Source organism: Acomys minous (genome assembly GCF_964271855.1).
Source record: "Acomys minous genome assembly, chromosome: 7".
Taxonomy (NCBI): domain Eukaryota; kingdom Metazoa; phylum Chordata; class Mammalia; order Rodentia; family Muridae; genus Acomys; species Acomys minous.
In genome coordinates, this window is record NC_140488.1 from 18698245 (window position 1) to 18725509 (window position 27265).

A 27265-nucleotide genomic window follows, 5' to 3' on the forward strand; every position below is an offset into this window, starting at 1 on the left:
GTCTCTATCTTGTCAGGACCAACAGCTGTCTTGTCTTTGTGATCCTAATTTGTTTAAGGCTGTGCCCTTTCCAAAACCCCAGAGAATATGTGTGAAAGAGCCTTCAGCTGGATTCTTAGCTCTTGGGAGGTGAGCTGAGTGAGGAGCAAGTACATAGCATTGTTCTCTGCTCTGGGACTGGGGTGAGGGAGATTTGGGTTCAGTTTGCTGTTGGAGCAAGAAGTTAACCAGGAGCAATTATCTGGGGAAAATAAAGGAATGACTTAGCCCAAAGGCCCTCAAGAGGATTTGGTTCCAGTTGTCTCTGTGTAGTCCCTGAAACACATAGTAAGAACATTTTGAAAACTTAGGTGAGGTCAATTATGGGGAACTGGGGTGACAGAAAGTAAGGTATGCAACCCTCTGGGAGGTGCTGGAAGAAAAGTAAGGCAGCTGAATAGAATTGAGAGATGAAAAGATGTGTGTAGAAGTTTATGGAGACAAGTTTTCTTTATCATCTACCCACAATGTACTAGCCTCAACTCTCTCATAATTAATCTATAATTCTCAATGAAGCTAATATTATAGAATAGTGGCTCAAGTTAGAACTCAGGTTATCTCAATGTAAAGTAAGTTATTTATTATATGAAGGAGGTCAGTGATCAGATAATGTCTACATTCAATAAAATTGATGACTGTAGCATTTGCTACATCCTCAAAGGGATTTATTTTAAAGACAACTCAGATGATTTCAGCATCCATGAGCATGTCAGTGACTGCACTATTCATAAAGCCTAGCTAGTTCTTTTATCTCAAATATACAAAATCCAGGAAAGGAAGGAAACCAATGGAATCTATAATGTTTACGGTTTCAGAGACAGCTGTGTTCAACTAATCTTTAAATTTTTTTTACAGATTATTGATTCAAAATTAATTATTAGGGGGTGAAATATAATATTTTAATACATGTATATTATATATAAATACATTTTTATTTAGTATATTTCCCAAACATCACAAGAGATTTCTATAAAAAGCAATGCACGCTAACAGGCTAGTATTTCCAGGAATCACCATGCCAAAGAATGAATGTTTATTTCTCTAAAACATTCATATGTTGAAGCCCTAATTTTCAGTGTGGCTATATTACACATAAAGCCTTTAGGGGGAATTAAGAGTAATTGAGCCATAAAGGTATAGCTATAATCCAATAGGTCTGGTGCTGTACAAAGATGGAATGATACCAGAAGGCTCCCTTTCTCATCAGGAAGGCATACCCAAAGGAAAGGCCATAGGAAAAACTCAAGAGCAAAAAGGTTATCTACAAGCCATAGAGAGGACTTTCATCTGAAGTTGATCATACTGGAACTCCAACTTTAGACTTCCAGTTTCAAACTATGAAAAACTAAATACTGTTCAAGTTACTCAGCCTATGGTATTTTGTGATGGTAGTTTAAGACTAGTATGAGCCCCCTAAAGAACATTAGTCCTATGATGTAAAGCTGTGGAGGGTCTTCATTAGTTTCCTAAGAGCAACCCTCCTTAGTAAAGTACTCAAAGTTTTGTAAACTTTTGAATAATTTTCAATCCCTTTTCTCCAAACTATGTTTTTTCCTCAAATTTTGTTCACTTCTATTCTTTCATTCTAGTTTTTACTACTGTCACTAATATTGTTTATGCTTTTGTCACCTTACAATTGAGAATATTAGAAATTCTTTCCCTTACCACTAGTCTCCCTTGTTTTTCAAAGTACTAAGTAGCTTAATGGTTTAAAACCCCAGTTTCATATCTCCTGAGCATCAGGCTTGCAGTATCATACCTCTAAGTCCATTACTGGGCATTCAGAGTTGACAGTTTGGGGCCCTTTTGATATTATTTCCCCATGCCTCCTGCCAAGAATAGTCAAAATTTTACATATTATATATAAAGCAAGGATTAAAAGCCCGAAAGAAGACAATGAACAATGAACTTCTGAACCAAAAAACCATACATTGGGGTGGCTCTTTGGTTTTCTTTTTGCCAAAATAATGAAAACTTCATGGTAGAGAAGCTGGAAAACCTAGAAATGCCAGAAGGTAACAAATTGCCCAAGAAGAACCAATGCAAATAAAACAAAGGTCTAGGAAAAGGAAAAGGCAAACTAACAAAGCAGAAAATGTAAAAAAAATAATAACCACTCTAGGGACCCCATCTCCACCCTCGTGCTTGGTGACTGGCAACCACCGGGGAACAGCACTTGAGAGCCTTTTTCCCAGCTCCTGGCTGGTTAGAACCCAGCCCCAGGCCACCAACGGCACCTAGTTCCCTGCCCCCTCCGAGTGAACTCCAAGGTCTTTCTTCAAGGGGGGGGCGATCCACTTGCTGGGCCCACCCTCAGTGACTGGCAATCAGCTGGGAACAACAGCAACTACCTTGAAACAGCAGACTGGCAACCATTGGGGAACAGCAGCCATCGGGGAGCAACAGAAACTGGCACCCACCAGAGACCAACAACATCCCGTGTGCCCCATTTCCTGGTCCCCCTCTCTACTTGCAATCCCGGAGACCTGTGGTAATTAGACTCCAGTTCTGCCTGTATCCCCAGAGGCCTGCTACCACCCAGAAAACCCAGAGGACTCCTACCATCTGGGACCACCAGCTACAACTACAATCCTAGAGGTCAACTACCATCAGGCACCACCAGGCTTGCTAACACCAAGGACAACCAAATGAGTAGAGGTCAGTGTAAGAACACAAGCAACAAAACACACGTGAGTATAGCACCACAAGAACACAGATATCCTATTTCAGCAAGCCCTGGATACTCTAAAACACCTGAAGCACAAGAAAACAATCTTAAAGCTGATGTTATGAAAATGACAGAGGCCTTGAAAGAGAAAAATAAATCCCCCAAAGCAGTAAGGAAAATACAATCAAACAAGTGAAGGAATTGAATAAATCCCTTAAAGAAATAAACAATCAAACAGGAGAAGGAAATGAATAAACCAGTTGAGGGCCTGAAAATGGGAATAAAAGCAATTTTTTAAAAACACAATCTGTGGCAATAGTGGAGGTGGAAAACGTAGGTAAGACTACAGGAAATAGAGACCCATTATCAACACAATACAAGAGATGGAAGAGAGAATCTCAAGTGTAGAAGATACAATTGAAAAAAATAGCTACATCAAAGAAAATATTAAATCTGAAACGTTCCAAGAAATCTGAGACACCATAAAAAGACCAAATCAAAGAATAATAGGAATAGAAGAAGAGAAGATTCCCAGCTCCAAGGCCCAGAAAATATTTTTAACAAAATCATCGAAGAAAACTTCCCCAATGTAAATAAAGAGATTCCTATATACATACAAGGAACTTATGGGACACCAAATAGATTGGGCCAGAAAAGTAAATCCTACTGCCACATAATAATCAAAACACCAAATGTACAGAACAAAGAAAGAACATTAAAAGCTGCAAGGGAAAAATGTCAAGTCACATATGAAGATAGACCTATCAGAATTACATCTGACTTCTCAACAGAGACTTTAAAGGCCAGAAGGGCATGACCAGATATATTGCAGACCCAAGAGACTACAGATGTTATCCCCCGACTGCTATATCCAGAAAAATTTTAATCACCATAGATAGAGAACACAAAATATAATAAAAACAATATACAGTAAGGCAATAGCCAGCATCAATTTAAATAGTAGAAATTCAAAGCAGCACCACCAAAATCAAGGACAAGACAAGGCTTCCTACTCTCTCCATATCTCTTCAATATAGTACTTGACATTCTAGCTAGAGTAGTAAGACAACTAAATGAAATCAAGGGAATACAAATTGGAAAGGAAGAAGTCAAAGTATTCCTATTTGCAGATGGTATGATAATATACATAATCAGCCCCCAACATTCAACAAGAAAACCCCTACAGCTAATAAATAACTTAATCAAAGTGGCTGAATGCAAAATCAACTTTAAAAAATCCATAGCCCTCCTTTACACAAAAGACAAACAAGCTCAGAAAGAAATTAGGGAAACAACACCTTTCACAATAGTGACAAATAATATAAAGCATTTGGTGTAACTCTAACCAAGCAAGTGAAAGACCTATATGACAAGAATGTCAAGTCTTTGAAAAAAGAAATTGAAGAAGATATCAGAAGATGAAAAGATCTGCCATGACCATCAATCAGTAAGATTAACATAGTAAAAATGGCCATCCTACCAAAAGCAATCTATAAATTTAATGCTATTCCTATATAAATGCCAACACAATTCTTCGCAGACTTCAGAAAAACAATTTTCAACTTCATATGGAAAAACAAAAATCTCATAATAGCTCAAATAATTATATACAATAAAAATTTTTCTGGAGGTATCTCCATTCCTGATTTGAAGCTGTAGTACAGAGAGATAGTAAGAAAAGCTGTGTGATACTGGCATAGAAATAGATTGTTGATCAATGGAATTGAATTGAAAACCCAGAAATAAACTCACACACTAGGAGACACATGATTTTTAACAAAGAAGCCAAAACCATACAATGGAAAAATGAAAGCATCTTCAACAAATGGTACTGGTCTAATTGGATGTCCATGTGTAGAAAAATGAAATAGACCAATATTTGTCACTCTGCACAAATCTAAAGACCAGTGAATCAAAGACATCACCATAAAACCAGAAACACTAAATCTATTAGAAGAGAAAGTGGGGGATAACCTTGAACTCTTTGGCACAAGAGATAACTTCTTGAAGTTAAGGCACTAAGATCAACACTTAATAAATGGAACCTCATGAAACTGAAATCCTTTTGTAAGATGAAGGACACTGTTTACAGAACAAAAGGGCAGAGGACAGATTGGGAAAAGATCTTCACGAACCCAACATTTGACAAAGGGCTTATATCCAAAATATATGAAGAAGTCAAAACATTAAATGCCAACAAACAAAATAACCCAATTAAAAAATGGGGCACAAAGCTAGCAGAATTCTCACCAGAGGAATTATAAATGGCTGAGAAGCACTTAAAGAAATGTTTAATGTCCTTACTTATCAGGGAAATGCAAATCAAAGTGACTCTGAGATTCTAACAGATGTCAAAATGGCCTAGATAAAAAACCTGCTGATATGGAGAAAGAGGAATACTCTGCCATTGCTGGTGGGAGTGCAAACTTGTACAACCACTTTGGAAAATTGGGTATAGTTCTGCCTCAAGATCCAGATTTACCATTTCTGGGCATATATACAAAAGATGTTCTACCATACGACAAGAATGTATGCTCAACTATATTCATAGCAGATTTATTTATAATAGCCAGAATCTGGAATCAAACCCTATATCCCTCAACCAAAGAATGGATAAAGAAACTGGTACTTTTACACAATAGAATACTATTCAAGTATTAAAAACAAGGAAATCATGAAATTGTAAGCAAATGAATGGAACTAGAAAAGATCATCCTGAATAACCCAGACCCAGAAATACACACAGGGTATGTACTCACTTATAAGTGAATATTAGTCATATAATACATGATAACCATATTACAACTCACAGACCCAGAGAAGCTAAGAAACAAGGAGGACCCAAGGAAGGATGCTCTAATCTCACTCAGAAAGGGGAAATAGAATAGTGAGAGGAAGTGGTTGAAGAGAGGGAACAGGATAGGAGAAGGAACACTGAAGGAAATGAGGGTGGGCATCAGATATATGGTGAGTGGGGTTGAGAAGACAGGGCTTGAGGGAGAGGAGCAGCCATGGGTGGCGCACCTCTTAGACAAGCTGGAGACCTGCAACAGGGTGGGATCCTGGGAGGATATGAGGGTGACTCAAGCTGAAACCCCTGGTGGCAGGGGTCATGGAGACTAAAGAGGCCACCCTCTAACCAGACAGGACTTCTGTTGGAGAGAGAGGAACACCAGCCCACCTATAAAAACTTCCACCCAGAATTTACCCTGCCTTCAGGATATGCCAGGATTAAGATAGAGCAGAGATCAAGGGAATGTGCATCAGATGCCTGGCCCAACCTGAGACCCACTTTATGGGAAAGAACCAATCCCTGACACTATTGATGATGCTCCACAGTGTTTGCCGATGAGAGCCTACCATAGCTGTCTTCTGAGAGGCACTGGCTTCTCATAGGATCTGCCAAGCAAGGAAACTAAGACACAGAGCCAAACATTCATCAGAGTGTAGGATGTCTTGTAGAACTCACAGAGACTATGGCTAGCACACACAGGGCCTGCATAGGTTCAAGCCAGATAGGGTCCCAGAGCTGGAAGAGAGAAATGGACAGGGACTCCTACCTCTAGCCAAGAAACTGCATGTACTTGATATCTGTTCCCAAAGGAAAAATAGAGTTTTTCCATTGTGGTCTCACTGGGCATATTAATCACACTTCAGGGCAGGCTCCATCCACAGGAGCAGTCAGCCAACACAAAAGAAATTAAATAGTATTTTTAAAAGGCTTTTTGTCTCAATTTGGTTTGTATAGACATTTTTGTCTCTTTTGTTATTTTGCTTATTTTTATTTTCATTGTGTTTTGTGGGGTTTTCAAAGTGTCTTTCTTAGTCTTTGTTGTTGTTTTGTCTTTATTTTTGTCTGTCATTTTCTTTTCAAAGAGAGAAAGAAATAATAGAACATAAAGTTGGGTGGGTAGGGAAGTGTGGCAAATCTTTGAGCAATTGAGGGAGAAGAAAAAGTGATACAAATATATTGTGTGAATGTTTTCAACAGAAAACAATGAAACATAAAATTATAAACACACACATATGCAAACATACTTTAATAACTCTTTAGTTCCAGTTTGTGTTGCCTATAGACTTATTGGTGTTGGGCCATTCACTGGAGCATAAGCAACCTACCAGGATTCACACCCTTAAAGAAAAATAATCATATTTGACATTATTAAAAGAACCAAATACTTAGCAAAAACATTTTTAAAAATAAGTTCAGAGCACTGGCATTCTAAATACAACAACACATTCTGAGAGAAATTAAAGAAAACCAAAAGAAACAAACACAACTGTTTTGTTCATTGATTGAATCTGATGAATTTTCAGATTCAGTGAAGTCTCAGTGAAAACTCCAGCAAGGACTTTTAATTTTATGCAAAAATTAGGGTGTACATTTAACATAAAAGTACAAAAATCCTACAATTACAAAAAAAACTGAAAAAAATGACAAAATGGAGGATTTAAAGGCTTTCTACAAGGAGACAGTAATCAACTCAGTGTGGTATTAGCATCAAAAAAGAAGAAAAATGAAGAGTCAGAAATAGACCCATACAAATATGGACAACAGATTTCTGAAAAAGGTACAATTTAATTTCACTTAGAAATTAAAAGCTTTTCAACAAATAATGCAAGAATAATTGGATATCTACATACAAAGTCATCCCAAATAATATCTTGTACCACCCACATAAGCCAACCCAAAATAGATCATAGACCTTAATGTAAAACCTTAAAAGAATATGAGATAAAAGAATTTTAACCTTCAGTTAGCAAGGAATTAGTTGATATGACACCAAAACATTACCTATCAATGACAATAATTAATAAACCTTGCTGAATAGTGGTTCAACCCTTCTTTTGTTTTTCAAAATAAATGCATACAAATAGAGATAGATAGAAATGCAACCAACAGACTATGAGCAAATATTTTCTTGATAAAGAACTTGTGTCCAGAATAATTAACTCTGAAAATACAATATGAAGAATTCTATTAAAAATGTGCACAATATCTGCTCAATAGGTGCTTTGCCAAAGACGATATATAGATAACAATGAGTTATATGAAAATATGGTCAACACTAGTCAATAGAGAAATGCAATTTAAACTCTACGTATTTGAATAGCTAAAATTGAAAAGGCTGACCACTCCATATGTTGACCAGAGTGAAGAAAGACACGGACTTTCTATGAACCCTGAAGTAATATAAAGTAGTATAATGGCTTTTGTAAAACTGCTTTGGAGCTTCTTAAAAATTAGACATATACTACCATATGGTCTATTCTTAGGAATTTACCCAAGCAAAAGAAAGGATATGTTTGTATAATGGCTTGTACATGAATATAAATAGCAGCTTTGTTTAAAACAGCTATAACCTAGAAACAGCCCAAATGTCTAACCACAAAGTCATACAGAAATAAATTATGACATATGGATTAATAAATTATAGATCAGCAATAAAAAATGAACTCTTGCTACATGGGAGTGCATTGATAAAACTCAAGATATTTTGCTGACATAAAAAAGCTAGAAAACAAAGAATGCATATTGTATAGTTCCATTTATAGATAATTATAAAATATAAAATATAAATTAATGACAGAAGCATACCAATGGTTTACTGCTTGGGAAGAGGGAGAACCAAAGTGGGAAGGGAAGATTTAGAAGGAGGCACAAAGAAAGTTTTGTAGTCACAAAGTAGTCATGATCTTGATTACATTGGTGGTTTCCTACATATTTATACACACACATGTGTATCAACAACTACTCAAGTATATACTTTTAAATAAGTACAACTAATTGAATATCAATAAAGAAAAGGAGGCAGAGATATTCCTTCATCTTGAAAGTAAAGGCACAGACTGAGCTAGGTTTAGGGTCACACTGGAAATTTATTTCATACTCAGTTAACGAGAAAATTCCAGTTGCACCATTTTGCCAAGCCATGTTTTCTTTTCCTTTCACTTATACCCATGGGGATTAGAGAGCTCCTTTTGTAGGGAACTGCTTTGGGGGAACATAGAACTAAGCCTGTAAATCATCCTCACACCGGAATCAATTCTCAAATTGCACTAGTCTTGGCTGCACGAATACATTATGATAGATTTGAGACTGACCAGGGTGAAGACAACATGGGCAACCAGACTAGCCAGCCCATGTGCTGCACACTGAGGATCCAGTGTCCCCCACTATAAGAGCAAAAAGTCAGATTTGGAGTCCTCTGGTCTTGCCCTTCAAAGATTTATCCCAGGCAACTCTGTCTCTGGCTGTGGAGACAGGTATATTCTCCCTTCTGTGTTTCTCATATTATTGTATTCTCAGAGCTAATTATTTTGGACACAGTTCTTTATTAAGAACATGTTTGAGAAATATTTACTTATAGCCCTTTTGGCCCATCATGGAAACACATTTCCTCTGCCATTTCCTAGTAATTTCTCTGGAGCTCAGATTCCCTTTAATGTTGAGTCTCAGGTCCCAACATTCTTGAATTGTAATTGGTGAAGGAAGATTCTGGCACCCAGGGCCTGGCACACACATAAATGAAGTCATGGACAAAAGTGCTCCTTTCCCTTGCTTCATGTTCTATGGATATTTTCATTGAGATGCACAGACTTAGCTCTTTTTCCATACATATTTCATTTGATTGTGGTAAGAAACAGAGCTCTTTCTCTTGTCTTACTGATGTAGTCTGAGACTTGAATGACATATAATTCCTTGACAAAATGAAAAGAGCTAATCAGCGATACAGCCTCAACTTGCAAATCTTTAGTGGAAATTCCATCAAAGCATGTTGGAGACTAAATGGGATAATGTCTACCAAATGCGTAACACTGAGTCTGGTCCAGCCATGGCTCTGTTTTCTCTCTTCCAAACTCCATGATTTACCGACAATGATTCCCTCAGTAAAGAGAGAACTATTTTACTATTCGTTCATTTCACAGCTCTTAGTCTTGATCTTATACACATCCTCAAATCTGGGTCCCAATTGTCATCTTTGATTTTTATTTATTTTATTGAGATGGAATCTCAACTAGGTAGTCTAGGCTGGCCTGGAATTTGCGATAGTTTTGTCTCAATAGCTTAAAGAGTTTGCTTTATGGGTATGTGCCACACTGCCCAGCTCACCTTTTATTTAACTGGTCCATGTCCTATCTACTCCAATGTGAAATAGGGCCTTTGCATAAGCATCTCCAAATCTTTCAAACAGAATCTCTAGTTAGGCTGTGCGTATAAACATCACCACTTATCAGAGGGGTTTAAAACTGTATCTTATGGTTAGAACTTTGCATTTGATTCAGAGATTTGATATCAAGTATCCTAACATGAAAATATTCAGCATTCTTACTCAAAACAATATCCTTCATTTCAACAAGAATATGAAGAGGACCAAAAATGCAGTTAAAAATCACTCTTGCTTGCTATGCAGGAATGATTCATGCTTGAATTAGTGTTGGGTTTGGCTTTGGGAAAGTGCTGCTAAACAAGTAGACTAAGAGAATGGAACTGAACAGGTTAAAGAAGGTGGGAAGCAAGGCAAAATTTTGGACATGGTAAGTGATCATCTTCGCCCATAACTGTAGCTGGGGAGGATGAAGGGGGCACTGGAGTTATAAGTGTTAATGGTGGTGATGGTTCCAAATGTGCTGGGACAAAAGGAGACTTCGAAAACTCCCTCCCCCACCCCTGAGACAGGGTTTCTCTGTGTAACCTTGGCTGTCCTGGACTCATTTTGTAGACCAGACTGGCCTCGAACTCACAAAGATCCATCAGCCTCTGCCTCCTGGGTGCTGAGATTACAGGCATGCATCACAGCACCTGACTAAACTAGGGTAATATTATAAGAAAGGCTTTGTTGTTGTTGTTTTTATAGATAAGAGGACTATCAAGGTTCATCAGTTTTCTAAAAATACTTCTACATAGTGATTATATTATTAAGGATGACCATAATCATATCTAGTGTACCCATCACCGTACATCTTATTTTTTCCTGGGAACACAACATGTAGCTTTCACTTAGGGGACTGCAGAACCATAGTTCCTCCAAAAGAAATTCATACAATGTTAAGCCTATTTAACACCCACTGCACACTTAAACTCACAATGCTCAAGTAAGCGAAAATATCAACAGAATGAAGGACTCTCTATTCCGAGCTGAGAAGTTACTGGCAGCTGGTGGCTAACTGGGGAAGGAGTGTCAGTTTACTTTAAAGAATGATCCCGGGTATGCTGCCTATACTCCAGTGGATGTCCCTCCATCCGTGTGCATAACTGGCAACACCGATTAGAGTTGTGGTTGATTAAAAAAAAAAGTGTCAGTGAAGGTGGGAGGGATATGTGGTCAGCTTCTAGAAGCTTTTGGCAAGGGAGAACTTGTTTGATTTGATCAAAACGCATGCTATGTATGAAATTCTCCGAGAATACTTTTTAAAACACATGCAAAAAGAAGCCTTTTAAAATGCTTTGCCAAAAAGTTATTGCACATAAAGTAGATTTTCCCATTTGTACTTTTTCTTGTTTGTTCTACCCATAGATGGTTTTTGCAGTTGGGATGGTGGAGTGAGTGAAAAGGGTAAACTGTAGAGTCATTAGGCAGGATGTGCTTGTTTTCCACTCAACAGTGTGGCGCAGCTGTGGTTTGTTTCCTTTTCCAACTCCTTCACCCAACCTTAATATACTTGGTTAGTTTCAAATATTCTTTGCACAGCCTTCCACAAGCTGGCAGTATATTTCTACTTCAGAAATAGATTTTTGTATTATGAATCAGTGTCGGAAGGCAGTGAAGTGATGGCAGGCATTGTCTCTGGACGGCAAGATTACAGATGATTCTTTATTTTGTTCTTTTTTGCTTATCTGTACTGTCTGGATTTGCTGCAGTGAATATATATTGCCAGTGAATGGTGCCGTCATCAAAGCAGTCTTAAAGAAAATCCAATTTCATTATAATGTCAAGGTAAATAAGCCTGGATAGAAAAGTGTAGATGCAGCAAGGTCTTTGCTTGGTGCAACAAATAACTGATTAGGAGAGCTGACCTGAGAGATGTATGAAGGAAGTATATTAAAATATTATTAGTTGCCTGGGGGATCAGGACACTGCATACAGGGTCTGGGCTAAGGATGGGAAAGGGAGGCAAGACACTAAACTAAGTGCAGCTCAGTGGCAGAGTACCTGCTAACAAGCATAAAGACCTAGGTTTGATTTCGAGCACTACAGAAAGCAAAATAGGAGCTGCAAATGAAAGGCTACAGTACGTGTAAGGCCTGGTGGGGCATGAACAGGGGGATCATGAGCTCAAGGTCATCCTCTGCTACCTAGCAAGTCCAAGTCCACTTGACTACAAAAGACCCTGTTCCTGAGACCCACACTGTCAGAGTGGTACAAGCAGAGGCTAAACATATGAGAATGAGGCCTCTTTACACTTTGTTCCCTAGGCCTTGTCTTGGCCCTCACATGTTGACAAACAGGTTTAAACATCATTGTGTGATGTGTATGTATGGGGGTGAGTACATGGCACCGTGAATGAATAGAGGTCAAAGGACAGCTTCTCTCTTTCTACCTTTATATGGGTTCCAGGGATTGCACTCGGCTATCCAGGCTTGCACAGCAAGCCATTTTGCTGGTCCTCAACAAGTTGGTTTTGAAGGACCATTTGACTGTTTCTTTGTTTTGTTTTCAGAGAGGTAGCTCATTTTATTGTTTTAGGGGTAAGGCATATAAGGGTTCTTAGGGTTACAGGCAGGAAGTATTGATTGATCATAACACAGTACCTAGTTGTCATACAGGCAGGGGGAAGCAGCCATAGTCATGATCTAAGTCATTTAGTAATTTCAGGAGGCTTGATAACCATGTGGGTACTGACCATATGGTCCTAAACCCTTTCTCATAGCTTGAAAATCTGTTAGGATACCCTGATTGTTTATTTGTTAAGGAGAAATTTGGTGTATCAACTGCTTCCTCCCAGCCTGTGGGCAACTAGCTTGCTTTGTGGCATCTGTCTAGTCATGTTCCCAAGTCTGCTCACTTTCAACTGTCCCTTTGCCAATACTAAGAATTCCTTTGGCTTTTTGGAGAGTTCTGACCATGTGGTAAGCCAACAAACTGCTTTCTCTAATCCTGTATAAAGGAAACTTCCAAGAACAGCTGAGACCTTGTTTTAGGTTTTCCAGACAATCCTGCATGGCCCTTGTCAGCTCCCTCTTTCTTTGCTGATACAAGTAACTTCAAACCTTTCCCACTTTCCCACTATCCTTAACATACCTCGTCACACTATCCTCTCCTTGCTCAACTAATGATTTTGCCTTCTTTATCGATCTGGGCCTTGGCAGGAATCAAATGTTCCATCCACAACAGATCACTGAAATGGCTGTAATGAAGGGATTATAAAGGTGAAGGCAGAATTTCAGGAAACTAACATATATGTTGACCCTGGTACCAGCAATAGGAACAATCTAACTCCATGGTCTTGCCAGTTCCAGAAAAGGAAGTAGTCATGAGAAATTGATGCTTCATACAGATATGGCCTTTGATAGGGGTAAGTCACTGTAAAGTAACCAGGTAAAGGAAGTATGGGGTAAAAAAAAAATCCCTAGGTCTCCCTTACTTCACACTTGTCTATTTCCTGTGGGCCCTTTGCATTGTTCCATCCAGTCTGAAGCTCCATATACATCAGGGTCTTAGTGAGTAGGGTGGAGAAGAGGTATGGCAGATCTGAAGGCAAAGATAAACTAATGCTGGGAAGAGACCATTGGGAAGGATTTCTCTCCATTTCTGCATTTATTTCTGGTTCCTTCTACAATCTTTCTTCTCTTTCCTATAGCAGTGGAGGTGGTGACTTTAATCCTCTCCTTAGCAATTTATATGCTAGGCCATCATTTATCCTGACTTTCTTGTGACCTTCAGTCACATCCCAGTCCTATCTTCATATGCCATGACCAAAAGCAACTTGGGAAGAAAAGGGTTTATTTCACTTAAAAGCTTATATTCTATCACAAAGGAAAATCAAGGTAAGCATACAAGACTCTGTTTCCTGACTTGCTATGCAATCTTCAGCTAACTTTCTTATGCAATCCAGGGCCACCTGTCCATGGGTGGCATCACCCACAGTGGGGTGGGTCCTTCCACATCAATCATTAATCAAGAAAATTCCCCACAGGCTTGCCTATAGACAATTATGGGAAGCATCTTTCCAATCAATATTCCTTCTTCTTCTAGCTTATGTCAAATCGACCAAAAAACTAAGCATTACAGTTCTGTACAGTTGAGTATATCAACATGTATAGACATCTCTCATATGGAAAACAAGCAACAAAGCAAGAACAGAAGCCATTTTTTCATAGTTTCTCAGACTCTTCCATTGAACTTGCCTTCCTCCTCACAGACAAGGTCCTGATACAAACAACTACTCCAAAAACCTGTTCTTCCTCCTCATTTACCTGACACTCATTGATCAATTGAGTACTGGCTCCTGACAAGTTTAGATGACACAGTTTTTTTTCTTATCTCTATGTAACCCAAGCAGTATCTGACTCTAGATTTCTAGCTAATCTCTCCTTCTTCAAAGTCTCCTCAGCCTCGGTTTCCTATGTAATCGAAGATGTGTAGCAGTTTCTAGCTTGTCTTTTAGAGTCAGAGACACAGAGTCAACCCAAAGCTGTGTTCTACAGCAGATTACTTTAACTTTCCTTAATTTTTAAGTTGGGGTAATAATATTTCCACTGTAAGTGGTGGTTAAGAAGATGATGGTCTATGTAAGATGCCTAGTGCAATGCCAGACATACTGAAAATACCTCATAAGTGAGAGCCATAGTTCTCTTTGTATTCTAAGAATTATTTTTAGAAAATATTTTCTGTTATTTGTCCATATTGCATGGTACACTCAGTGAATACCAATGTTTCAATTACCATGTCTATGCTGTTAAATTCTAATCTACCTCTCTGTCCTATGCTAAAAACTGCTGAATCTATGAAAGGCCCTATTGACATGGCAAACCCTTATCTGGAGTCATACATAGGATTGGACCTTCTCTCTCTGTCTCCGTCTTTGCTTTCTCTCTCTCTCTCTCTCTCTCTCTCTCTCTCTCTCTCTCTCTCTCTCTCAATATATATATAATATATATTATATATATTTTTCAAGACATGATTTCTCTGTGTAGCTGTAGCTGTCCTGGAACTCATTCTGTAAACCAGGTTTGCCTTAAATTCACAGAGATCCACCTGCCTCTGCCTCCCAAATGCTGGAACTAAAGGTGTGTGCCATCAATGTCCAGCTCTAGGACTTTTTTTTTTTCAACAGTTCATTCTTATCACAAAGAACAGCACCCCAAACTCTCAGCTGCATGAAGGAGAGAGAAACCTGCTTTTTGTTTAGATCACAAGTGGGGGATGAGAAAAAGACTTGTGAGAGAGCAGGTAATGTTTATCCTCTTAGAAGTTGAACCACCATGTGGGGGAAATTGATTGTTAACCAGCTGGAAAACACCCTTGAACAAATGTTGAGACAAGGTATAAATGTGAACCAAAAACAGGAGGCGGGGCCTTTGGAGACTTGGGATAGTTTTGGCTGTTCATCGCTCCACTTCTAGATGCTCCTAGAGACAACCGCTCAAGGGAAGGCTTCGTGGCTCCAGGCTCCGGCTGAGGTTCCGGGTTCTGGTTGCTCCGGCTTCCAGCAGAAGAAATCCTGCTGATTACACTAGGAGAATCGTGCCTTGGAACTGATATTCTTATGGTTTCATTGTTGTACGTGAGGTACTCTCGGTTAATAAGTTTGTAATAAAATATATTTCATAAGAAAATTGAGCATACAGCTGCACAACACAGATTGCAAGCTTCATGGCTCATTCACCACTCTAGTCTGTCCCCTCTCAGTGTCATCAGTCTACCTCCTGCTGCCTATTTCTTTAATTTTTGGTAGCTTTAATTATTTTAGTTATATAAGTATTTTGACTTTGTGTATGTCTGTGTATCACATGTATTCATGGGTCTCCAGGATGTGAGAAGAAGGCATCAGATCTCCTGGGACTGGAATGGGGACAATTGTTAGCTGCTATGTGGGTGCTGAGTGCCAAACTTAGGCCCTCTGGAGAGCAGAAAGTGCTCTTAACCACTGGGCCATCTCTCCAGCTTCCTGTTCTATTTATTTGCATTTTACATGTCTACATATCTCCTTATCAGTGCAGTAGTTCACAGTCTTGCTAACTTCTTATAGCATCACTGTAATCATTTCTTAACTGTTACTGGTCTACTACACAACCTCTCAATACCCCATTTTCATCTGTCAGATTACTCTTTAGAAATGAGATTCAATGATGCCACTGTACCCCATGGTCTTTAGAATCCATAACACAATATATAATGCTTGTCATGGTCTACTTCCCGCATATTTGTTCGTATCTGTACAAGTTAGCCTATTACCTCTCTCCTAATTCCCGCTGTGTACTTGAGCAATACCAACTATTTTTAGGTCCATCAGCTCCCCATGTTCACCTAATGGCCATTGCTGTTACTGTTTCTCTCCTTGGAAGATCTTCCTTCCATTCACCCCCTGCCTCGTTCTGCTTTTATTGACCAGCTTGGACACATGCTTCAAGGTTCAGCACTAATCTTTTCATTTCCTGAATGTTCTTCTTCACATATTTTTACATTTACTAAACTGAACTGTAATCTTTGATGTGATTTGAAATCTCGTTTTGAGGAGTCAAGAAACCATGCCCTACCTTCTGTTTCTATAGATAAAGTTGGAGTACAGTACAGTACATGGCCACTGCCTTATATGTTCCCTGTTTCTTTTGAATTTCAATCAAAGTTGAGTAGTTGTAGGAGAAAATGCATAGCCTAGAAAGTCTATAAGATATTTACCCTCTGGCTCCTTAAATAGAAAATTTCTCAAGTCCTACTCTCTCAGTGATTTCAAACTCTGGCTACAGAATTAAACCATTCAGAAATATCTTGATACCTAGGTTGCATGTCTCCCACCAATAGTCTCTGATTTGATTGCTATAAATGTTGTATTGAGAGTTTTAAAAGTTTCTTAGGTGACTTTGGCATATAAAATAGAAAACAACTGCTGTAGACTATAAATTCTGTCAGTTCTAAAACTACAGTTTTCTATTTCATCTTTTGATCCTTTAGTTCTAGCAAAAACAGACCTTATGGCAAGTGGTTGATAAGTGATTGCTATAGGGGTAACAGTAAAGAATATAAGGTAATGTTTGCTGAGTACTTACTTATTCTTTATACATTACACATTCTGATTCACTATAAATTCAAAAAAATTATTATAGTCCCAATTTTACATATGGGCTAAAATCTTCTCATGTCCCTGATTTTAAAAGTCCCACTCACATAGAATATCAACTCTTTTTCAAAGCGTTTGAGTGAGTTACTCAAGTTCAAATAGCTAATACGGAATAGAAGTATGATGAAATCAAACTAGTATAAGTCAGAACATGTCTTTTATTTTTCTCCTATGCTACAGTGCCCATAACATTGTCTGTATCACATTACAGTTCTACCACTGATCTATGACCTCCCCAGTCAGGAACCTGCATTCATTTAAAAATAGGTACTGAATTTTATTTACTTTGTGTGCATGGAGTGCAGGTGGAGGTCAGAGGGCAACTCGTGGGAGTCCATTCTCTCCTCCCACCATGTGAATCGCAGCACATGAACTCATCTTTAGTCTTAGTGACATGCCTGTTCCTATGCTGAGTTACTGGTTATCTACTGTGTCACCTTACAGAGTAACCAGCATTTTTTGTGTGTGTGTGTGGGGGAAGATTGCCTCACTTTTGAGGGAAAAGGGGTTGAAATTCTAGGTGAGTAGGATGTTTTAAAATCAGGGATATGAGAAGACTTAGCCATATATACAAGGAACAATTATAGCATGGTAGGAGTGATGGGCAGCTCATATTCATGCTCAGTTTGACAGTATCTAGAATCACCTAGGACAAAGCTTCTGCACATGTCTTTGAAGTATTATTTAAGTTAGATTAGGTTATGGGAATGTCAGTGGGGGTTATCTGGATTAGGCTCTTTGAGACAAGAAGAGCCACTCTGACTGTGGACTGCACACAAGAAGTAGACTGCCAGCATCCATCTCCTTTGCTTCCTGATAGTGGATACGATGTGACAAGCTGTCTTCAGATCTTGCCATAGGACTTCCCTGCCATGATGGAGTGTACTCCTTAGACTGTAGAAGCAAAGTCACTCCTTCCTTTCTTACGTTGCCTTTGTCAAGGCATTTTGTCACATCAATAAGATGAGTAACTGACACAGAAAATAATAACCTTAAATCCCATTTCTTCATTACAACCCAGCAAAGCGTCTTTCTACAGAGCTTCTAGGCTTAAGCTGGATAATATCCTGATGAATTTCAAGCAAAAGATAGAATGAAAACAACTCTCCAGGCTTTAGTGTGCCAGGAAGCAGGAAAAAGAAACGATACTGAAGACAAATATCACCCATCAATGTTCACTGGGACCAGATTTGTCTACCTAACAAAAATGGCTACTAGTATAACCAGTTATAATGAGTTCCTATTTTATATCAAACTAAGAATATATATTGCCTCAGTTTCTCTTACAATGCTTGTGCAATTATCATTATATTTCATTTTGCACAGTTAAATTACCCAGAGACTTAGGGAGATAGGAAAGTATCTCCAATACAATATGTTTGATATACATTTGATATAGTATAATGAATGATACAATCTGGATTCAAGATCACATCTCATTAAGCCCAAGGCTTGGGGTCCTAGTGTCACTATACATGAATATACATCAGTTATATGGTTCAGGGTGCCATGATGAAAAATTGATCCTACAGCAGATGAAACATCATGACTAAGGAGCTCTTAAAGGCTGGGCTTTCATTCTGTGAATCCATTTCTGACATTAAGGGCATAACGAAGGAATGCATGAAGCAGCTCAAAGAGTAAAAAGCCAGTTTTAAGTACCTGTGCAAACCTGAACGCACTGGTGCTGGCTTATCACAGTAGCACCAGTAGAGCTTGTCCTTGCCTCCTTACCAGTTTCTCTGTCCTTTCTTTGACCACTGAGTAAGTCAAAAGCTATGCTATGGTAAGCGAGGCATAGGATGAGAGAGGAAGTAAAAGGTGTAGAACCTGGGAATCAGATGACCAACACCTCACTTTCCCTCTTCACATCCTACCTAGGGGAATGGGGAAGTGTTAGCTTCAGATGAAGACGCATGGTTTCAAAAGACTTGGAGGCAGAAATGGATTTGTTACTGAAGATGATATGTGTTATATGACTTGAGTTTCTGGAAAAGCCAGTCACATGACAGACCTGGCTTTTGTTCACTTTTCCAGAAGGTCAGACACATATTTTGAGTATAGAAACATTCCATTAGTATGCAGAGCATGAGAATCATTGTGCAGGCCTTAAACTGCAGCCCTGTAACTTTGGCAAGGCTACTTAATCTCCCAGAGCCTTCACTTTCTTATCTGAAACCCAAGGAGTCTTTAATTGTGTCACAAAGTTGTCAGGAGGATACAGCAAGACAAAAATATAAAGTGTGGCTATGCACACATAAAAGATTACTAACATATAAATATGCACAAATGTGAGATGAAAAAAGACCTCAGAGCTACTTATGGAGAAAGCTCCCGAGCCTTCTTTTAGTGGTGTGTGTGTGTGTGTATGTGTGTGTGTGTGTGTGTGTGTGTGTGTTCATGTTAGAAGTGATCAAAACATAAATCTGCAAATCAACAACCCACTTGTAAGGCAGTTCATAAGAAAATCTCTATTTGCTTTTGTTCTTTAGTTTTTCAAAATCCAATTTATTTTTGCCATTATATAACCAGACAAGCTATTCCCATGGCTTCTTGAGTCTTCGTGTTGTTTGTTAGGATTGTACAAACAATTCTAGTGTACCTCTTTTCTAATGATATATTGAAAAATGAGATATAAATATATGAACTATTCAAACACCACTGGTTTTTTTCCTTTCTCCCCTCTCTTCCCCTTATGTGTATATGTAATAGACAGGAAGAGAGAGGGGGAGGGAGGAGAGAGAGGAGAGGTAGGGAGAGGGAGAGGTAGAGTGGGAGTATTGTTATTGGACCAGACTTCACCACTGGCTTTCTAGCACTTCTGACCATTTGCCATTTGTCTCATTAACTCTGAGGCTCTAAAATTACTACAAGAAACCATTTTTTCAGGTTGTCAGCAAGAAGTGTGTAACTTTTGACCTTCAAAAAGTAATGAGTTGTTCATTTCCTCCAGAGTCCCTTTCCTTTCAATGCTGCATTTCCTCCATAGTTGTAGAAAAACTCCTGAGTTACATTTCTATTGCTCTGATAAAACAACATGACAAGACAACCTACAGAAGGAAGGGGTTATTTAGGGCTTATAGTTTGAGAGGGTTAGAGTCCATGACTATCATAACTCATAGTAGGGAACATGACAACAGGCAGGCATACATGGTGCTGGAGCAGTAGCTAAGAGCTTACATTTTGAGAGATGACCACGAGGCAGAGAGAATTACACCAGGCTTGATATGAACTTTTGAAATCTCCAAGTTCACTCCCACCTCAGTAACACACCTGCTCCAACAAGACTACACCTTCTTATTCTTACCAAGCTGTTCCATCAACTGGGGACCAAGTAGTCAAACATATAAGTCCATGGGGGCCATTCTCATTCAAACAATTCCCATCTAAATCTAAACTGTACTTCACATATAGATTGTGACAGAACTAAGAGCATGAATTCTGGGGCTGGAGAGAGGACTCAGAGGTTAAGAGCACTGGCTGCTCTTCTGAAGGTCCTGAGTTCAATTCCCACCAACCATAAGGTGGCTCACAAAAATCTATAATGAGGTCTGTAGGCAGGATACTGTGTAAATAATAAATAAATCTTTAAAAAAGAGCATGACTTCTTAGTACCAAAAACCAGGGTAGTTGTAGTACACTCATGTAAGGCACAGAAAAAAGCCATCTTAGTTATTGACAATACTAGTGACGTTAAATGGATAATTGAGCTAATAATTATCTGCCAATTAGTCTAGTTATGCTTCATAAACAATTATCACTGTACACATACATGAATTTTATTTGAAGATGCTTGAGGAAATGTCCAAAAATTCAAATTATGATTTTTTTCTGCAACCTAGTTGAAACATGGGCACTTCTTAGATGTGTTGTCTGATTTCACAAGGGTGGGAGATAATTGCATGCCATCAATAAAGCTTTTGTCCTGCAGGCCACATATATGCTCTAGTAAAATGTGTGGCTATACAATTACAGTTTTCTTTTATAGGCATAACTGAAAGCATCATTTGATAATCTTATACTTTACACAGGAAATTTTATAGTGTTATATGTACAAGTTAAGATCAGAAATTCTGGGGCAGTTTGACTGGCAAATGATCTGGATAAAATCACGTGTTGATGTCTCTGTGAATTTCTGACACTAAGGCCACATGAAGAGTAGAAGACAATAGATTTACCAGTTAAGTCATTTACTTTAAACGCTCCAGATCTGAAACCTCCACAATAGTACCTTGGATGTGTCTACCTTGTGAGCTGACTCACTGATTATAGGAGGCTGAGGATTATCAGTAAAGAGCACCATAATGCTTTCTGTGGATCAAGGACACATCAGGTGAGACAGTCAATTCCCAATCTCCAGTATGGGGCAAAATTGAGTATCATCTCCACTTTAAATAGCAGGAAACATATAGAAGTCAAGACTTGAAGAAAAGAGGCGATCAAGAGTGAACTTCTAATGCTCGCTGACTTTTTGTGACTTGAAGATAGACAGGGCACATCCAGGCAAATTCAAAAGTGACATCTTTTTCTGAACTCTCTTATATCTTACCTAGGCCTCTTGCAGCCTTTTACTGTATTTGTCCCTAAGATACAGTTACTTTTACATATTTTTCATCCATTTTCCCAGATCAGACAAAATCAGTGTCTGATCCATCTCTATACCCAAAAGTACTTTGCATGGTGCTGGGAAAGTGTGTCCAAATGAATCCTTTACAGAGACTAACACTGAGCTTCAAAGAATGATAGTTGCACCCCAATAACAGGATAAATAGATAAATATGGTGGGTCTTTGGACTACAGTTCTACTGGGAATATTTCTTTTCATCAGTAAAACATAATCATGAAGACATTATGACATTATACTGAGTGAGATACTATAATACTCTTGTTAAAAGCGAATTCTACTTATTATATAAATAGCTAGCTATTATTATTATACTTGAAATGAGGTCTGTCTTCAACTCTATTTTCCAATTTAAGAAAGTGGAGAACACTTGCCCACCTATGTTGATAGCAGCTTTATTTGTAACAGCCAGAAACTGAAAACAACTTGGATATCCCTCGGCTGAAAAATGGAAGAAAGAAACTGGAACATTTACACAGTGGAATACTCCTCAGCTATTAAAAACAAGGACATTGTGAAATTTACAGGCAAATGGATAGAACTAGAAAAGATCATGCTGAGTGAGGTAACTCAGACTCAGAAAGACACACAAAATATGTACTCATTTATAAGTGGATTTTAGCCACATAGTACAGGATAAACATGCTACAGTGAACAGACTCAAAGAAGATAAATAATGAGGACCCAAGGGAGGATGCTTAAATCTCACTCAGAAGGGGAAATAGAATAGACAGATGAAGGGAGAGGGAGCACAGAGAGAAAAGGGTGGAAATCAAACCTAAGGAGAGTGGTGGTAAAAGGACAGAGGGCCTGCAGAGAGAAGAGAAACCACGGAAAGAGGCATCTCTGTGACAAGCTGGAAACAGGACAGGGTAGGCTTCTGGGAAGATATGGGGTGATTCTAGCTGAGAATCCTTGGAGCAGTGGTCATGGAGGTTGAAAGAGGACACCCTCTCACTATAAAGGACTTCTAGTGGAGGGAGGGGAACACCAATCTACCCACAAAAACTTCGGCCCAAAATTTACCCTGCTTATAAGATGTGAAGGCATAACGATAGAGAAGAGATTGAGAGAATGTTCACCCAATGCCTGACCAAACCTGAGACCCACCTTATGGGAGAAAGGCAACCCCTGATTATCATATACTAATAATACTCACAATACCCACGAACAGGAGCCTAGCATAGCTGTCCTTTGGGAGGCTCCATCCAGCAGTGGATACAAATAGATACGGAGACTCAAAGTCAAACATTGGGTGAAACATAGGGAGTCTTGTGGAAAAATGGAGGGAAGGATAGAAGGACCTGGAGGTGATAGGAGATCCACAAGAAGACCAACAAAGCCAACTAACCTGGTCCTAGAGGGGTTTACAGAGACTGAAGCACCAACCAAGAACCATGCAGAGACTGGACCAAGGGCCCTTACACAGTTGTAGCAGATGGGCAGCTCGGGGTTTATGTGAGTCTTCTAGTAAGAGGAATGGGGGCTGTCTTCCACATAGACTTTTTCTTAGCTTTTTTTTTTTTTTATCACTGCCACCTGGCTGAGATGCCTCCCCAGGCCACAGCGGAAGAGGATGTGTTCAGTCCTGAAACGATCTGGTGAGCTGGGATGTGTCGGTAGAGGGGTTCACTTTTTGTGAGGAATAGGGGAAGGAGATACTGTGAAAGAGGAAGGGAGGGTGGGGCCGGGAGTAGAGGAGGGAGGGGACTATGATCAGGATGTAAAGTAATAAATAAATCAATTAATTAAAAAATGAAAGCAGGGCTCAAAACAGCTTTAGAACTTGTTACTCCAGATAAGACAGTGGAACTAGAATCTGCTGTAGGAGTCCCTTGATCTAAATTATTGAAGCAACCCATTTTCCTTTCCACCTGGAGTGAACATGAACACACACATACACACACATACACACACATGCACATGCACAGGCACAGGCACACAGGATTGCATGGCAGAAGGAAAAAGGAAGTTACTGACGTTCTGGGTACCCCATTAGCACTTAGCAATAAACTCACAGAACATGGAGGATTTTTAATAACTCTTAGTTTCTTCTACTCTAACTCAGTAAGTTATTGGGTGAAGATTTTCAGCATCACTTTACTCTAAACATTGAAAAGCCGATCTCCTTCTCTATTATTTCAACTAGACCTGAGAATTTGAATGAAGAAGAGAATGATTCAATACCAAATATTGTTTATGCCTTGAAAGTTGTCATGATGTAATCTTTTTTCCTTTTGAAAGAAGAACCATGTAGAGTCCCAGGAGAAAAGGAACTGATATGCCCTCAATGAGCATATGATTTAAGTGAGGAGAGAAATTGATTCACCATTGCTATCACTTACAAATGTTAGTGGGCTTCCTATTATGTGTCAAACACTGTTCAAGGAAATATGGGAGATATGGACACATAATTCTTAATGAGAACATAGTGACATATATGTTGATAGTTTATAAAAAATACTAATGTCAAAACATATATGCATGGCTGACCTGTACTTTATTAGTATTAGTGCTTTTGTCAGTAAGCAGCTCAGAATCATGGAAGAATAACAGTGCCACCACAACACTTTAGCATGCATATCACACACACCTTTTTTTTATAGAAGAGAAATTTGAGATAATATCTTATGGAAGAGACTCCAGGGCAAGCAATATAAACAACCCTAAGAGCTGGTTAAGAGAATTGCACACGTAGGAAGTGTCTCTATTTTTCATGGTTCTCTATAGAAGCAGAATGAAGTGTGTGTGTGTGTGTGTGTGTGTGTGTGTGTGTGTGTGTGTGTGTGTGTGTGACAGAGAGAGAGAGAGAGAGAGAGAGAGAAGAGAAAGGTAGATAACAGAGGATTTGTTATAGAACTTGACTCATGATTATGGAGACCAAGAGGTCCTACCATATATTGGTATAGTCTCCAGAGGCCAAAGGCCTGAGAACCAGCAGCTCTAATATATGAGGACAGAAGGACATGGATGTTTCAGCTCAGGACATAAGCACAAATTCTCTTTCCCTCTGTCTTATTTTTCTTCCATTTGGACTCTCAAAATCTTGAATGATGCATGCCTACTCACTCTGCTGATTGAATTGTTAATCTCTTGTAAAAGTTCTCTCACAGTCAGACCAAGAACTAATGTTGAACCTCCTGTTTGGGCATTCCTTAACCCAGTCAAGTTGATAAATAAAATTACCCATCACAATGAGTAAGCTGCTCTTTGAATCCAGGTCAATGTATATTTTAAGATCAAATAAAATAGACTGGTAGGAGTGGCAGGTAGATTGCAGTGGGTAGAAATTAATTTGTAAGCAGAGAAACAGAGAAGGGGATTTTAAATTAATCTTTTTCCAAATCTAGGAATGTGAGAGAGTAATATGTCAGAAATCTACAAGTGAGGAGGCGTTTGTTGTCTAGCTTGCTTTGTTTGAGTGTGGGAGTGATGAAGTAAAGTCTAGTGCTTGTCATGCATGAATTAGAGAACAGGACACTACTCAATTTTGCAATACAAAACAGTTTCTAGGCTACATATCGTGTGAGATCCAAAAGTTAAATACAGATAAGAAATTCTCTAAATGACCTTTTTTTTCATATTCAGTAATTCAAATAGTGGACCACTGATGGTCCTTAGCCAAGAAAGCAAGAGCAGCACACCAAGAGCACTGGACCTGCCTTCCAGGTATCAGTAGTTCCAACATGATTCTCTAGGATTACCTGGATATTCATTCATGGTAGACCATGCCTAAGAGGGTCCTCAGGGTCCTGCATCAGTTCCTTAAGACTGAGTGTAAGCTGCAACTATAATGAGCTGTCACTGCCATGTCTGTGTAAACATCATGTGGCCAGTGGAGTTGAACCTGGATAGACTGGTGTAGCCAGGTGAGTACTCTAAAAACAGACTTCAGCCAGTTGAAGAGAAGGCTGACAAAGATTTGCATTTGAGAAGGATTTGGCACTCTACTCTGACCTTTAAAATGGAAGGGACTACAAGGCAAGCAATGTAAACAACTCTAAGAGCTCTAGGTAAACTCTTGCTGCTAGTTCTCAAGGGAAGAAGAACTCCAGTGCTGTATTCTCCATAAACTGAGTACAACTGGCAACTTAAATGACTTTGAAAACCCATTTTTCCTAGACCTTTCAGTTGGCCATTAGGCTTGGAGGATATATTGTTGCAAAAGACCCATTTATTTGTATTTTGTGCCTGGTACCCAAGAGGCCAGAAGAGGGTGTTGGGTCCCTAGATCTAGAGTTATAGATAGCTGTGAGCTGCCACATGGGTGCTGGAAACTGAACGTCTAGAACAGAAATGAGTGCTGTTAACTGCTTAGTCATCATTCCTCTAGCCCCCTTGACTGATACCTTGAGATCAGCCTTCTGATGCACTGACAAAGAAACCACCTGGATCATCATATCCTATAGCACTTTAATCTGATAAAGGACATAATTTCAAATTGTTATATTTGCAGTGACTTGTTCTACATTAATAGGAAACAAATATCCCAACACTTGAGAGATATTAGGTAGAAGGATTGTTGTGAGTTGGAGGCTAGCTTGAAATATATGTGTGTATGTATATAGAGAGAGCAGGGACCATGCCTTATGCACCACCATGCCTTTTGCTTTCCATAGGGCCAGGGTCAGGAAGAAGCACTCAAGTATATAAAAGTTACCCTGAGCCTAGAAGGTCTCATCTTGATAGCCTGCTTATCCTTTCTCTGAGTGCCACTAGGCCTCCCCATCAAGGGGAAGTAGTCAAATATGGGGCCCCAGAGTTCATGTCAGAGTCAGTCTCTGCTCTCCACACAACTGCAGAATTCCCTGTCCATTAGCTAGATCCGAGTAGGGGTTCAATGCTTACTGCATGTATTGTCGTCCTTGGTTGGTGCAGTAGTTTAAGTAGATGCCCCTGGGCCCAGATCCAGCCACCATGATGTTCTTCTTATAGGTTTCTAGGACCCTCTGTGTCCTTTTCTTTCCCTATTCTCCCATACTTCTCTCACCTAGAGTCTCAATAGGATGTCCTTGCATCTATCCCAATCTCCTGGTAAGTAAAGACTTTCATGGGACATCCCTTTTGGGCTAGTGTCAAATTATGAGTCAGTGTACACCATGTGTGTCTTTCTGGGTCTAGGTTAACTCACTCAGTATGTTCATTTCTAGTTCCATCCATTTGTCTGCAAATTTCAGGATTTCCTTGTTTTTAATAGCTGAGTAGTATTCCATAGTGTAAATATATCACAGTTTTTTTTATCCATTCTTCAACTGAGGGACATTTAGGTTGTTTCCAGGTTCTGGCTATTACAAATAAGGCTGCTATAACATGGTTGAGCATATGTCCTTGTTGCATGGTGGAGCATCTTCTGGGTATATTCCAAAGAGTGGAATAGATGGTTCTTGAGGTAGCCCTATTCCCATTTTTCTGAGAATGCGCCAGATTGATTTCCAACGTGGTTGTATAAGTTTGCACTCCCACAAGCAATGAAGGCATGTTCCCTGTTAGGCTGTGACCATATGGTGGGGGAGAAGGTCCCCTTCTGTCACAGACCTAAGGGAGGGAAATAAGGTGAAAGAAGGAGGGAGGAAGGGAGGAACGGGAGGATACAAGTATAGGGATAACAATTGAGATGTAATCTGAATAAATTAATAAAAATTAAAACTTAA